This window comes from Lampris incognitus, chromosome 16 (assembly GCF_029633865.1).
Source record: "Lampris incognitus isolate fLamInc1 chromosome 16, fLamInc1.hap2, whole genome shotgun sequence".
Taxonomy (NCBI): Eukaryota; Metazoa; Chordata; class Actinopteri; order Lampriformes; family Lampridae; genus Lampris; species Lampris incognitus.
In genome coordinates this window covers 16,455,024-16,470,015 of record NC_079226.1, presented here as the reverse complement: position 1 = coordinate 16,470,015, position 14,992 = coordinate 16,455,024, and the positions used below count along the sequence as shown (strand labels likewise).

General features: G+C 41.9%; 1 protein-coding gene across 1 annotated transcript in view; it reads right to left on the bottom strand.

Annotated features, from left to right (window-relative positions):
- Positions 1 to 14,992, bottom strand: part of ralgapa2 (Ral GTPase activating protein catalytic subunit alpha 2) — a 119,650-nt gene that overhangs the window by 88,282 nt on the left and 16,376 nt on the right. The gene's annotated exons all lie outside the window — the stretch shown is intronic.

Here is a 14,992-nt window from a genome sequence, read left to right as displayed (position 1 = left end):
CCACTCCACGTAAAAAGCTGTCATGCACAGGCGTCCTCCCACAAGGACACCCACAAAGACCTAGAAGGAAGTTAGTCATATTTGACTCCAAGTGACCGCTGATGATGATGATGTCCCCCTCGTGCCACCAACAGCTCTGACCCATTGAGGCATGGACACCCACAAGACCTCTGAAGGTGTCCTCTGATTTCTGGCACCAAGACATTAGCAGCAGATCCCTTAAGTCCTGTAAGTTGTGAGGTGGGACCTCCATAGATCTGACTTGTTTTTCCAGCACATCCCACAGATGCTCGATCAGATTGAGATCTGGGGAATTTGGAGGCCAAGGCAACACTTAAAACTCTTTGTTATGTTCCTCAAACCATTCCTGAACAATTTTTGCAGTGTGACAGGGTGCACTATCTTGCTGAAAGAAGCCACTGTCATCAGGGAATACCGTTGCCTTGAAGGGGTGTTCCTGGGTCTGCAACAATGTTTAGGTAGGTGATACATGTCAAAGTAACAGCCACATGAATACCAGGATCCAGGGTTTCCCAGCAGAACATTGCCCAGAGCATCACACTGCCTCTGCCGGTTTGCCTTCTTCCCATAGTGCATCCTGGTGCCATCTCTTCCCCAGGTAAATAAGGCACAAGCACCCAGCCATCCACATAATGTAAAAGAAAACGTGATTCATCAGACCAGGCCAACTTCTTCCATTGCTCCATGGTCCAGTTCTGATGCTCACGTGCAAATTGTAGGTGCTTTCGAGGTGGCGAGTATTGGGCCAGATGTCGGACTTGCCAACAGGAATGCGAAGCGGTGTGGTGGCCTCCCGCTTCCTGGTGTAGTGATTGCCGCGGGTCCATTAGGACCTTAGCATTTGGCTGCTCCTACGCAAATGTGTCCACAGCAGCACCTTCTTGTGGTACCTCCTGTTTTCATAAAGTCTGCTGCGGGGGCGACCGGGTTTCCGGCGGTATGACTGGGTGGGTCGATTGGACTTGTTAGCCTTGGTTGGCAGCCAATCTAGGAGAAGGACCACTTTGATTTCAAATCCGGGTATATGAAGCTCGTTAGCCTGTCGGGCAGTTCATCTAGGAGAAGGCAAACTCTGATTTATAACCTCCGCTGCCTTGCGGGTATACTCGTCTACGGGAAAGGCTTCGGGAAGAAACCCTGAGGAAAAATCTGCATCCGTCTCCATTGCCAATCGTCTTGCTAGTCTTGCCACTTGGTAGTAGGTGGTCTCGGATGAGAGTGGGGCTGATGATCTGCAACTCTTCCTCACTTTAATCATTGCGCAAGTCATCAGTCATGCATCACAGGATGACTAGATGGTCCTCGTCGCTGCAGCTGACGAATAACAAAACAAAAGGTGCTTTCGGCAATGAACAGAGGTCATCATGGGCACTCTGATCGGTCTGCAGCTATGTAGCCCCATACACAGCAAGCTGAGATGCACTGTGTTTTCTGACACCTGTCGATCATAGACAGCTTTAACTATTATAGCAATCTGAGCTACAGTAGCTCTTCTGACCAGACGGGCAAGTCTTTGCTCCTCACACGCATCAATGACCCTTGGGCGCCCATGACCCTGTCACTGGTTCACCGGTTATCCTTCCTTGACCACTTTTGGTAGGTACTGACCACTGCATACCGGGAACACCCTACAAGACTTGTCATTTTGGAGATGCTCTGACTCAGTCATCTAGCCATCACTATTTGGCCCTTGTCTAAGTCGTTCAGATCCTTACACTTGTCCATTTTTCTTGCTTCCAACCCTTCAACTTCAAGAACCGACTGTTCACTTGTGGCCTAATATATCCCACCCCTTGACAGGTGTCATTGTAACAAGATAATATTATTCACTTACCTGTCAGTGGTTTCAATGTTTTGGCCAGTCGGTGTATATGGAACAATTAAATCAGAATGTCTAAACTAGAAATAGCACACTTGATATAGTGAATATATTTTTTGTCAAATGAGAGAGTGACAGAGCAAGTGAGCAAAAGAGAAAGAAAGCACGAGTGAGAATAAGTCTACGTTTGTCTTGTGGAGGAGAAGGATTGGTCTCACAATGTGCCAATGAACATGTGTCCACACACTTTATCTAGGACATCCTCATTTCCTCTCACCTCTCTAGGGTCGCTTTTTCACCCTCTCCATACCAACATGATTCACATTCGAAGTTTTTTTTTTAAATTTTAGATCTTTTATCTTTAACTGCCAATGATGAAATATGACTGCGCACACACAGATTTTTCTTCGATCAAGGCCTCTTGCATTTTTAGGCTGACTCACAATCCCTCAGTGTTTTAGTCACAGTTTGGAGTTTTATTTCCTAAATGTTCTGACCTGACAATACAGCACTTAGCCAGGCCTGGTTGAGTTAGAGAGGGATTATCTTGTGTACTGTTATGGAAATAGACCGCTGGCCTGGATTGAGGCCATACTGAAGTATGGCAATGGTCGCATCAGCTCAGGCGGCAGTAGATAAGGAGGGAAATAGGCCGTGTACTCAAGAGCTTCAGTCCGACTCTTGAGAAAATCCCAAATGTTTTGTATCACATACCACTGATGCATGAATGTGTCCCCAGATTGCCTCATAAGAAAACAGTAGTAATGAGATAGGTCTAGTCTGAATAATCAGATACAGGCCAAGAGTCGTGGCACAATAATAGATCAGGATCAAAAACACTTTGTCAATTCACCTCATGCACTTGCGTACATGAAATTAAACAAAATGCCGTTTCCCCCACCCACAGCAGTACAACACAAAGACAAAAACACATCCAAAAACTACAAGAACACACATATCCAAACTAACACATATATCAAAAATAAAAAAAATCACTGTACAAGGGAATGAACGCCAGCCAGGGTGAATGTCGGAACCACCAGTCTGCATGGGCTAGCAGTTAGCTTAGCCTGCCCCGCTTCCACATCCTGTCAGATTGCCCTCAGCATTTCCTCCTCGAGCGCAGCTGGTGCACTGGATGGTTTCCAAAAGCAGCCCAACTCGAGGGACGCACTTGCATCAAAAGCCAGTTTATGACACAGACTGATTATTCATTCTAACTCTTGAGATTAATTTGAGGATAATGAACACTTCCATGATAATAACATCTGAACTTATGCTTCATACTTGTGGCTTAAACTAAAGCCTGATTAAGTCAAGTCAAGTCAATATTTGTATAGCCCAATATCACAAATTACAAATTTGCCTCAGTGGGCTTTACAGCACCACAACATCCTGTCCTTAGACCCTCTCATCGGATAAGGAAAAACTCCCTAAAAAAAAAAAAACCTTTAACAGGGAGAAAAAAATAGGAAGAAACCTCAGGGAGAACAACAGAGGAGGGATTTCTCTCCCAAGATGGACAATGTGAACTGGATGTTGTGTTTACACAATTTACAGAATACAACACTGAAAGAGGATAACAGAATTATAATGGAATTATAAAATTTATGAAGAACATGATGCGCAGGATGCCAAGCAGTGTCCAGATGCCAGCGGAAGAACCCAGGACCAAAGCCACGGGACCAGCATCACCATGTTAGAATGCTTTTCAAAAGATAAAGACAGCAGCATGGCCCTAGTACACAACACTGCTTTTGTTAGCAGTCCTTATCAAATTTCAGCCTTGCTGGAATAATAAATGAGAGGTGATGTTGGGGCATTGGTAAATAGAAGGCAAGAATTGGTATAGTACACCCAGTCCCATTTGAAGTGCTGTTCTGTAGTAGGGTAGGACTGACATTAAACAGTAAATAGGATTTTTTAATTTTTAATTTAACAAGGCAGGCCTAGTGGCCATATTTAGTATGGCAAGGCCGGTAAGTGACACAAATTAGAGAGCATATTCAATTAAGAGTAAACTGTGGACTTTGCCAATCATGTAAAAAAAAAAAAACAGCTATGTGGCTGAATTCAGAAATGTAGAGAAGCTAAATGTTACACACAACTTGATTTATTTCTATTTCGAACATGTAAAAAAATGAGGAAACCACAAAAACAAAATAATAATAAAATGAAATTAACAATAAACCTATGCAGCAAACTCAAAAAAATTCCCATAAACAACACAAATTAAGTATTACATGTTCAAAAAGGAGTAGGAGGAAGTATACACTTATTTATTCCTACCCATTCTCTACTACTCATCAATTAACTCGTAACCGTTGTTTTATACAATTTATAAACAATTATCCCAAATCGATGTACAACCAAAATATCACCCACTGAATAATATAAAACAAAGTTATCACAACCCTTCCTCATCCCTACTACTACTACTTTCTTTTACTTTTTTTTTTTAAACTTTTCTTTTCTTTTTTTTTACTACTTTCGGCTGCTCCTGTTAGGGTTCGCCACAGCGGATCATCCGTTTCCATCTCTTCCTGTCCTCTGCATCTTCCTCTGTCACACCAGCCACCTGCATGTCCTCCCTCAACACATCCATAAACCTCCTCTTTGGCCTTCCTCTCTTCCTCTTCTCTGGCAGCTCTATTCAGCATCCTTCCCCCAATATGCCCAGCATCTCTCCTCCAAACGTCGAAACATCTCAATCCTACCTCTCTTGCTTTGTCTCCAAACCATCCAACCTGAGCTGTCCCTCTAATATACTCATTCCTAATCCTTTCATCATCCCTGTACCTCTTAAAAATACTTTTTTGCACATCTTTTTGAACTGAATGTTTGTACTTTGCTTGAGTTCCCCAACCAAATCATTTCACAAATTCACCCCACAGATCAAAATACACATACGCTTCATAGTTGTACAAACACTGAGTTTTTTTTAATTAAACTTTTCTCTCAAATTATAACTCCCCTCTCTGTCAACAAAAAATGTTTGTATGTTACCTGGTAATAAATTATTTCTTGCTTTATACATTATTTGTGTTTGTTCTATGAGAGCCATTAACTTCTAAGCATGTGAATTTAAAAACAGTGTGTTAGTAGTGTGTTTGCAAAATCCTACATTGTTAATTATCCTTATGACCCTTTTCTGCAGTATGCATAATGGATGTAGGGTGCTTTTGTAAATGTTACCCCATACTGCCACACAATAATTTAGATATGGCAATACAAGTGAACAATACAGTGTATACAATGCATTATAATCCAGAATTTGCCTTGTTTTTCCCAGAACTGCAACAAGCAGTTTGCTCGTACATATTTCAAATGAGGTTTCCAGCTGATTTTGTGGTCTATTATCACACCTGGAAATTTATTTTCATATACTCTATGTTGACATTGTCTATCATCATTTGTACTTGAGTGTTTATATACAATTGCTAAACAATATAATCTTTGTTTTGTTCAAGTTTAATGATAATTGATGAACACCTCCAAAAGATGCTGTAAATTCTCCCCAGAACAGAAATATTGGTGTCGTCCGCAAATAGAACAAATTTCAATATTTTTGATACCCGGCATTAAGGATCGACTGATTATCGGTCTGGCCAATTATCGGCTTAGATATTTGTCATTTTTCATATTATTGTTACTGGCATATTTTTTATCATCCAGCCGATTTTTTTAATTGCATATTGAAAATGTTTATAATTTCCTTACATACAGAAAAAGGTTTTGAAACAATCACATGAAGATGAGAGCTGTGAAAAGAGGAGAAAGGGGAAACTTGTAGAAAAACGGCAAGCAAGAATGGTCAGGGTGTGTGTTAAAAGCATAACTATAGCATTATCTGGAGTAAAATCTATTAGACACTCCAATAAATGCAGCAATCAAATTTCGCTGAACATTAGATTGTTAGATAGTGCCTTGAACATCATTCACTTCATTTTTATCTTTTTCAAATATTTTCTATTAAACAAACACTACCGTTCAAAAGTTTGGGATCACCCAAACAATTTTGTGTTTTCCATGAAAAGTCACACTTATTCACCACCATATGTTGTGAAATGAATAGAAAATAGAGTCAAGACATTGACAAGGTTAGAAATAATGATTTGTATTTGAAATAAGATTTTTTTTACATCAAACTTTGCTTTCGTCAAAGAATCCTCCATTTGCAGCAATTACAGCATTGCAGACCTTTGGCATTCTAGCTGTTAATTTGTTGAGGTAATCTGGAGAAATTGCACCCCACGCTTCCAGAAGCAGCTGCCACAAGTTGGATTGGTTGGATGGGCACTTCTTGCGTACCATACGGTCAAGCTGCTCCCACAACAGCTCAATGGGGTTCAGATCTGGTGACTGCGCTGGCCACTCCATTACCGATAGAATACCAGCTGCCTGCTTCTGCTCTAAATAGTTCTTGCACAATTTGGAGGTGTGTTTAGGGTCATTGTCCTGTTGTAGGATGAAATTGGCTCCAATCAAGCGCTGTCCACTGGGTATGGCATGGCGTTGCAAAATGGAGTGATAGCCTTCCTTATTCAGAATCCCTTTTACCCTGTACAAATCTCCCACCTTACCAGCACCAAAGCAACCCCAGACCATCACATTACCTCCACCATGCTTAACAGATGGCGTCAGGCATTCTTCCAGCATCTTTTCATTTGTTCTGCGTCTCACAAACGTTCTTCTTTGTGATCCAAACACCTCAAACTTGGATTCATCTGTCCACAACACTTTTTTCCAGTCTTCCTCTGTCCAATGTCTGTGTTCTTTTGCCCATCTTAATCTTTTTCTTTTATTGGTCAGTCTCAGATATGGCTTTTTCTTTGCCACTCTGCCCTGAAGCCCAGAATCCCGCAGCCGCCTCTTCACTGTAGATGTTGACACTGGTGTTTTGCGGGTACTATTTAATGAAGATGCCAGTTGGGGACCTGTGAGGCGTCTGTTTCTCAAACTAGAGACTCTAATGTACTTATCTTCTTGCTCAGTTGTGCAACGCGGCCTCCCACTTCTTTTTCTACTCTGGTTAGAGCCTGTTTGTGCTGTCCTCTGAAGGGAGTAGTACACACCGGTGTAGGAAATCTTCAATTTCTTAGCAATTTATCGCATGGAATAGCCTTCATTTCTAAGAACAAGAATAGACTGTCGAGTTTCAGATGAAAGTTCTCTTTTTCTGGCCATTTTGAGCGTTTAATTGACCCCACAAATGTGATGCTCCAGAAACTCAATCTGCTCAAAGGAAGGTCAGTTTTGTAGCTTCTGTAACGAGCTAAACTGTTTTCAGATGTGTGAACATGATTGCACAAGGGTTTTCTAATCATCAATTAGCCTTCTGAGCCAATGAGCAAACACATTGTACCATTAGAACACTGGAGTGATAGTTGCTTGAAATGGGCCTCTATACACCTATGTAGATATTGCACCAAAAACCAGACATTTGCAGCTAGAATAGGTCATTTACCACATTAGCAATGTATAGAGTGTATTTCTTTAAAGTTAAGACTAGTTTAAAGTTATCTTCATTGAAAAGTACAGTGCTTTTCCTTCAAAAATATGGACATTTCAATGTGATCCCAAACTTTTGAACGGTAGTGTATGTTCATTTAAAGGCAGCCTTGTGTTGGGGTTTGTGTTGCTGTAAATTTTGGCACATTTTTTACATTTACTGCAACTGAATATTGGCCCCAAATATGGGCTATCGGCCTCCATAACATTAACTCCGTAACTACATTCTCTCAACCGCAGAACATCCATCTGGTTCTGCTGATGTGCGGCGTAATAACGTGCACTGTATAGGTGCACTTATGCGAAGGAATACGGACATTCTGCGGTGGAGAGAATGTAGTTCCACATGGAAGGGTTTTGTCCATGTCCCATTCCTCAACTTCCGTGCCGGCTACTCCTGTTGAATCTCCAAAGTGGGAGCGCACAGACTCCCATCTACTGCAGGTAATACACTGACTATTGATAAGTACCTCATGCAACCCCACTTCAAAAAACCCAAACTATCACTTTCAAGATAAGAGAAAGGGAACATAATGATACTAATGTACATTTTTCCATTCAGTTCAGTCAAAGCCTGCTGGGAGCACTTTAACCAATTCATGTTGAGTAATTTTAATATTACAATTATTCAGTTTGATCAGAGTTTACTTCCTGCTGTCCATGCTGTTTAATTCATTCCATTTTCATGTTTTGGAAGTTACTTATTTTTAATTAAAAAAGAATTCCACTCAGATTGTTATCTAATGCCTTGAACATCATGCACTTTATTTTTTCAAATATTTTCTGTTTTATACAAAATTCAATCAAACATATGCTCATTTAAAGGCAGCCTTGTGTTGGGGTTTGTGTTGATGTAAATTTTGGCACACATTTTTTTTTACATTTACTGCAAATGAATATCGGCCCAAAACATCGGTTATCGGCCGCCACAACCTACCGATAATCGATATCGGCCCTGAAAAAAACATATCGGTTGACCCCTACTCTTTTTCTGAACGCAATACTGCTTTAAGCTGTTGAACAATACAGCCAAAGCTGAGAAAGGCCAAGTGTGCTCAAAAAAACTTTGCAAGTTAGCCGCAAAATCCTAAGATTATGCCGCTATATGAAGGTAAAACTTTCTCCGGTCAATCCTTTGAAAGTTATCTGACAACTGTTAACATTGTCGTTGAAATTTATGAAAATTCTGTGTTAAACACTACCCTCTCCCATTATCTTCGTTTCATGCTCCTTATTAGAACCAGAACAAGCTCGGCTTGATCAGCAATAAAGTCCTAACAATGGAGTGCCTAATGCCTTTTATGACCAGTTCAGAATTGTACTGAGCATCAAATGGCTTTTTAAGTTTGTCACTTAATACAAATTTTTAGTGTGACATCTTAAAACAAATTTGTTTATCTGCTGTGCATCTGAGTGACTTACACGCACGCACGCACGCACACACGCAAACAAACACACGCGCACGCACACACACACACACGCCTTGTTCAAACACCATCTCCCTAAGAAGGCAACACTTCCATTAAATCCTTCTTGCTCCCACAGCTCTGGATGTATGCAACGCTTTGCACTAGTGATGGCCCTGGCTGTCATTGAGCCATCACATCTGTTTAATTCACACCTCTGCTCTGTCCCACTTGAGCATATATACTGTGGCATGTGTACGTACACGCACAATGTGGGCTCTGATGCCCCTCTCAACAACAACAAAGAAAATAGGACAGAGGCTACTGAATAGTCCATAATTACTTAAAACCAATAGTTCTTTGTTGATTAGCATAGCTGTGCATGGATCTTTTAAGTACATCCTCAAGCATAAATCGATAACCGCTAACGAAAAGACCTTAAAAACGTGTAATTAACCAGTGCTTGTAACCCTGGGGTAACCCTGGGGGAAGGTTTAATTTGACAGAGAAGGGATAGGGTAATAGTTCATACAGTTACAAAGGACCAGCAGTGAGGCACAGGACAACACCAATGGCTTGGGGCTGGGGTCCGACGGGGCTCTTATCATGGCCTGTCAGTTTTCAATGCTGCTTATTCTGCCCCAGGGTTTCCTGCCTGACGATCTGCCTACAAGCTCAGAAAAACATGTTGACTCATCAGTATAACTGTCCGATGCCCTGCGAGGAAAGGAAGGGAGAGGGGAGAGGGGAGAGGGAAATCCTGAGTGGAAGCGATAATCTGGTAGGTTCTGAAATCTCTGTGTGCACATGCATCTTTCCTTACATGTGTAACATCATGCACACATATCTAACTGAGCAGGATAAGCGGTTTGGATAATGGATGGATGGAAGGATGATGAACAAGTGCACGTTATGTATGACAGGACTCTGTGTATTGGTGGCAGGAGGGCAATCAGTCCTGAGCCACTTCCTCCCATTTTCCAGCTGACTGGCTTTTAATGGTCAAAAGGCAAAACGTTGCTTGGTTAAGTCTTTCACTGAAAAAAAAAGAGTAGTAATAACAATACTAATCATAAAACTCAACAAACAGGATCTCCAAATATAATAGACCTGTCAGAGCATTATTTTCATCTGCTGGTACTTCATCAAAATACAGGTATGTATGAAAGGCGACAAGAGTTTCAGTGTGTAATCATCAATACAATAATTTAGTTAATTCAAAATGAATTCAGATTGACATTTAATTTCAAACATATTATTCAGATTGACAGAGAGGGGGAGAATGAGTGCATGAGCATGTATTTGTGTGTGTGTTGGATCAGTTCTAACTGACATGCTGCATGTCAGAGAGCCATCAGAGCCTATCATCCTGGACTTTCCAGCCTTCAGATTCACTGCTTTCCATCTGCTCAAATCCCCCTCACCAGCCCCTGGAGCATGACCAAGGAGATGGAAGAAGAAGATAAAGGGAAAGGTCTCAGGGGGGAAAAAAGTATGAATGAAATACAAAGATGTGAACACTTTTGACAGAAAGCTGGGAATCTCCGGTGGGTGTTTCTTCTACTATGGAGCATGCTGAGGATATGATACTTTTTCTTTTCTTGTGGAGGCCATACTTTTTCTGCGAGTGGAGCGAGGGGGTTGATTTGGCTGCAGGGTTTCAGTTGTATAATGGTCCTCATCCTGAGAAGGCCATATCCAGTGGGACCCTTCACTCAATGGGCTGCTTTGACTTCTCAGGTGGCAGTTCTGTGACAGTCAAGTCAGACAAAGAACCTGTTCTGTGGGCCCCAAAGAATGCAAAGGATGACACCATATCCTCTGAGCACAACACAGCATCTGTCTCCCTCCCTCTGCTGATAGCTGCCTTGCCTCTGCAAAACTCTCCAGCCAAAAGAAAGGAAAAACAGGGTCATGTAAATCACACATGCACAGCAGTGCTGGTAAAGGGCTGTCATTTTCCCTCTGCTGTTAAGGGAGGAAATGCGGATTTAACACTGCCGGTTTGAGCTCGAAGAGTTGACAGCTCTGATAGCTTGACACTTGTTTTGGGAGCCCTATACTTGTGGAAGGGGAAAGTGAGTACTGAGGCCAAGTGATCTAATTCCAACACAATAGCAGCTCTTCCTGAAAAGAAGAGAGGGTGTTTGAGAAAAAGGAGGGTGGTGGTATGGTGTGGGTGTGTGTGCGTGCGTGCGTGCGTGCGTGCGTGCGTGTGTACATGTGTGTGTGTGTGTGGGGGGGGGGTGAAGAAAATCCAGCCAAAATCAGATGAAGAGGACAAACTAGGGGTCAGCAGTTCCAAATGGCATACTCGTAATTCCACTTGGTCAATCTGTAATCCACTTTTTACTCACTATGAGACCAAATACTGAACTAATGCCCAGTGAGCTGGCTAAACAAGGCTATACAATCTGCTAAGAAATCATTAAGCCTGCCTTGGGCATAATAGAATAAGAACGTAAATAAGTATGAATAATACTGCGGAGATATTGCAGACAGTATTCACTTATTGCCACACATCAGTATTCTATTTTTCTTGTAAATGAAAGTAGGGATTTACCATTTACAAGGTCCTTGAAGATACAGCTGTATGGAGTTTAGACTGGATGAGACTGTTCTCCATTGTAGTGTGGAGAATATGTGTTTCTTTCTGGCTGTCAAGGAAGAGCAGCTGTTATCTCGCCCATGCTGGGAATGCCAGTTGGAAAATAATAACCTGCAGCCTGAGCTGATGCCCATAATTAAATATTCAAGAGGGGTAAAAAACACAACATCTTCTCAAGATGTTCTGTGGAGTCTGATATTGCCAATCTAGCATCATTCCCACCAATGGCTGTCAGGGAAAATTTCTCAGCCAAATGTTAGGGCAAAAAAATAAATGCCATGCTTCTGAGACCTCTGACCAGCTGACATGGAGGTCCAAGGGAGTCGCACGCCATCATATCACTTGCGGTTTCCCTTGCCCTGATCATCAATCTTGAATCTTGAATTACGCCCTCTGTTGACAAGGGTCAAAGTGTGGTTAAGGAGCCACTGCCTAGTCTTTCACAGCATCACATAGCCTGTGACATGTTCTGGGCACAAGGCAAACGATGACAAAATCACAGAATCCATCTCATTGACATGGCGTTATTTTAAGCGTATACTGGATAAATGGCGGAGCTCTATAAGTCAAGTCATTCTGATCTAATGAAATTATTTTAACTGGGTTTGTCTAGTTGGCACTGGTAGAACTCCACTATGTGTGGACTGGGCACATCCACCATGTTAGCTGAATGGCTGAAGGACATGCAGTCAGATGAAGCCTATGGTGTATTTACACAGTCAAGAACTCACATTAGCTGCTCAGAAGTGTGTCAAACAATCTTTAACCACCTGGGTGCTTGGGTTAAATGTCTGCCATTTACACCACCCCAAGCAGAGTCATTAACATGCCGTGTCATACTCAAAAAGAGAGCCTAATCAGGCCTTTGATCAGACACATGCTCATTAGCATTAGCTTTGGGATAGCTACCACTGCAGGTGCTCTATATTCTTGGCAGAGTGGTGGTGGGGGGAGACAGAGTGATAGATATGTTTCTTTGGCAGTGAGCTCAGCACAGGCACAGAGGGCTCTTTAAGGGAGTAGGACGAGGGATGCCTGGAGGGTGCTAACATAGAGCTAGGGAGACATGGGGGAGGCTGCTAATGTGGAGGTTGATGGATACATGGTAGATGGTAGCTTCCTCACTCCACCGTGGCATCATGGGAAATTGAAAGTGACTACAAGAGATGGATAATTCCATTTGCAAGAGAAGAAAGGTGTTTTTCTATAGGAACAATGATTTTTTTTTTTTTTTTGGATTGGCTGGGTTACTATGCCTGAGGCTACAAGTAGATAATAGAGAGATATCCCCAAAGAGCAGCACAGGCAGCTAAGCAGTTGTTTAGACAGTTAGCTAGCCAGCCAGGCAGCCAGTCAGCACTAAGCAGTGTAGCTTGTAATACTGCAGTCTGTGCATCTCAGTCAAGAACATGTGGCTGGAGATAGGGAATATATCTACACACTGTCTCATTTAAAATCAATCTAAACATGTTTGATGGGCCCGATAGCTGTGAAATTGTCACAGTTTTTATGGGTCATTAAGAGGTGGGAGCCGACAATTTCTCTTTTTCTCTACTCATCTTCTGTTGAGCACCACCAGAAAGGCCATGTAAAAAACAAAGTACTGGAGAGTTGATGACCAAAAAGGAGTGATGAAGAGGAAAGCATAAAGAAAGGACTCAAATCAAGAGCAGAAAGCTCTGCACGGTACTCATATGGGAGAGGGTGACTTTTGACCACATTGAAAGGAGGTTAATCATAAATCCATGGCAACCAGCTGCAGTAGAGGAGGTCGAGTCTATCACATGACGCAATTTATGGAGCACGTTAGGTAGTAGGCAGTATGAACCTCATTCTCAGTCCTTGATAATACATAGCTGTACCTAATACTACGCCCCACGGTGCTGAACTGGAGATGTCAATCATAATTCATTTCACGCTACGCTAAATTGGTGTCCCTTGTCAGGGGGGCCAATTGGATCTCTTGCATTCAGCTCTCCCTATCAGTACTGACAAGACACTGATTTGATTTATGGGTTGGTTGAAATGATAAAGTCTCCCTTCCACAGCACATCCTAAGTGTGAGGCCCAGCTAGCGGCCCTGGATCAGGTTGGCAGATATAGGGTTGCAACAGCTAGTGCAGAGAGAGACTGTTTCACGCATCATCATCGCCTCTGAGCAGTGTATTCACACAGAATGATTAACACAGACAAGTTGAAGCAATGGAGCAAAGTAACCACAATCTCCGAGTAAAAAGAGGCATGATATATATGGTAGAATCATCTGCAATGAATAACTAAACTTTACAATAAAATGTCAACAGGCTTGTAATGCATCTGATAAATAAGGGATAGATGCTCCAGCACAGTCACATACCATGCAGATAATAACACTTCAGCTCAAAAACAGTATTACAAAAAAAAAAAATCTAGGGAATTTTATTATTATGACAAGGCCATTCCTGCATTGAAAGAGCTTATGATGCATAAGATTTTATTATGATACCACTGTGCCAAACAACACATGAACGCCTCAACTTGCAGCCAGTGTCTAGCTGAGTAACAGATTGAGGACTAACCATTAGTCTAGCCAGAGCACAGTCAAGCAGCCATTGTTGGCAGAGGCCCAATCTCTCTAACCTGAGCTAGAAGATCGGAGATTAGCTCATCTTGGCAGCTTAGAGTTGGGGAGCTGCTACACTGGCAAGTGCCACTTCATCTTTGGGCAGCAAGAAAATAGCTGTCTTTATATACCTTCATTAGGCTGTTCACGAGCTAGAAAGAGACCAGGGGCCACATTGGGCAGTGGAAGACCAGCAAACATTTAGCAGGCACTGTTCAAATACTCACTAAGCCAAGCCTGTGTGTCTACTTTAAGGAAGCTGACAACAGAGTTGGACAAACTAGTGCAGTATTTTTCCACTGGACTCTGTAGCAAATCCACATTAAACCATAATGGAGTGTTTGTTTTGCCTAGGCTTTAAACCTGAAAAACCATGGCAGATTAGAGGGAGCTTGGACATGCGAAAAGGCAAAACATAACATAAACACAATGTCAGATTTCATCTTGACAAAGATGAGGTACCACAATAAAGTACAAGTAGGATTTGCTCTGGTTAGGCTTTGCTTATTGTGGAACTGGGACTCCACTGCAGTGGTGAACTTGTGTCCACAAAACAAGCACAACTGGACAGACTGGTTTTGTTGACTTCCATGTGCTGTGTAAAATCACACCAATATTATCCACTATGGAATGCAGAGAGAACACAGCACTGGTCACTGTCTACCTCAACCCTTCAGCCGGTCATAAAAGAAGAAACAAAGACCTTTCATCAAGACCTTGTGAACTGTCACATTTGAAATTTGTGTTGTAAGCAAACTAACACACGACCCAAATAAAACAAAGTAAGCAACAACAAAAAAACAAGGCCAAAATGCTTTCAGCAATGAAATGTAATTCAAAACAAGATTTCCAGAACTAAAATTTCCCCTTTATCTTGGAAAGAGGGAAGGTCAGAGAGACATGCAGCATTTTCAGTGTACAATGAACAACAAGAGCCTAAACCCTTCACTTCCAAACCTCCACCTTAATATTTTGATTGATAATTATAGTTTTCATTTAAAGATGCTACTGATGTACTACAATTG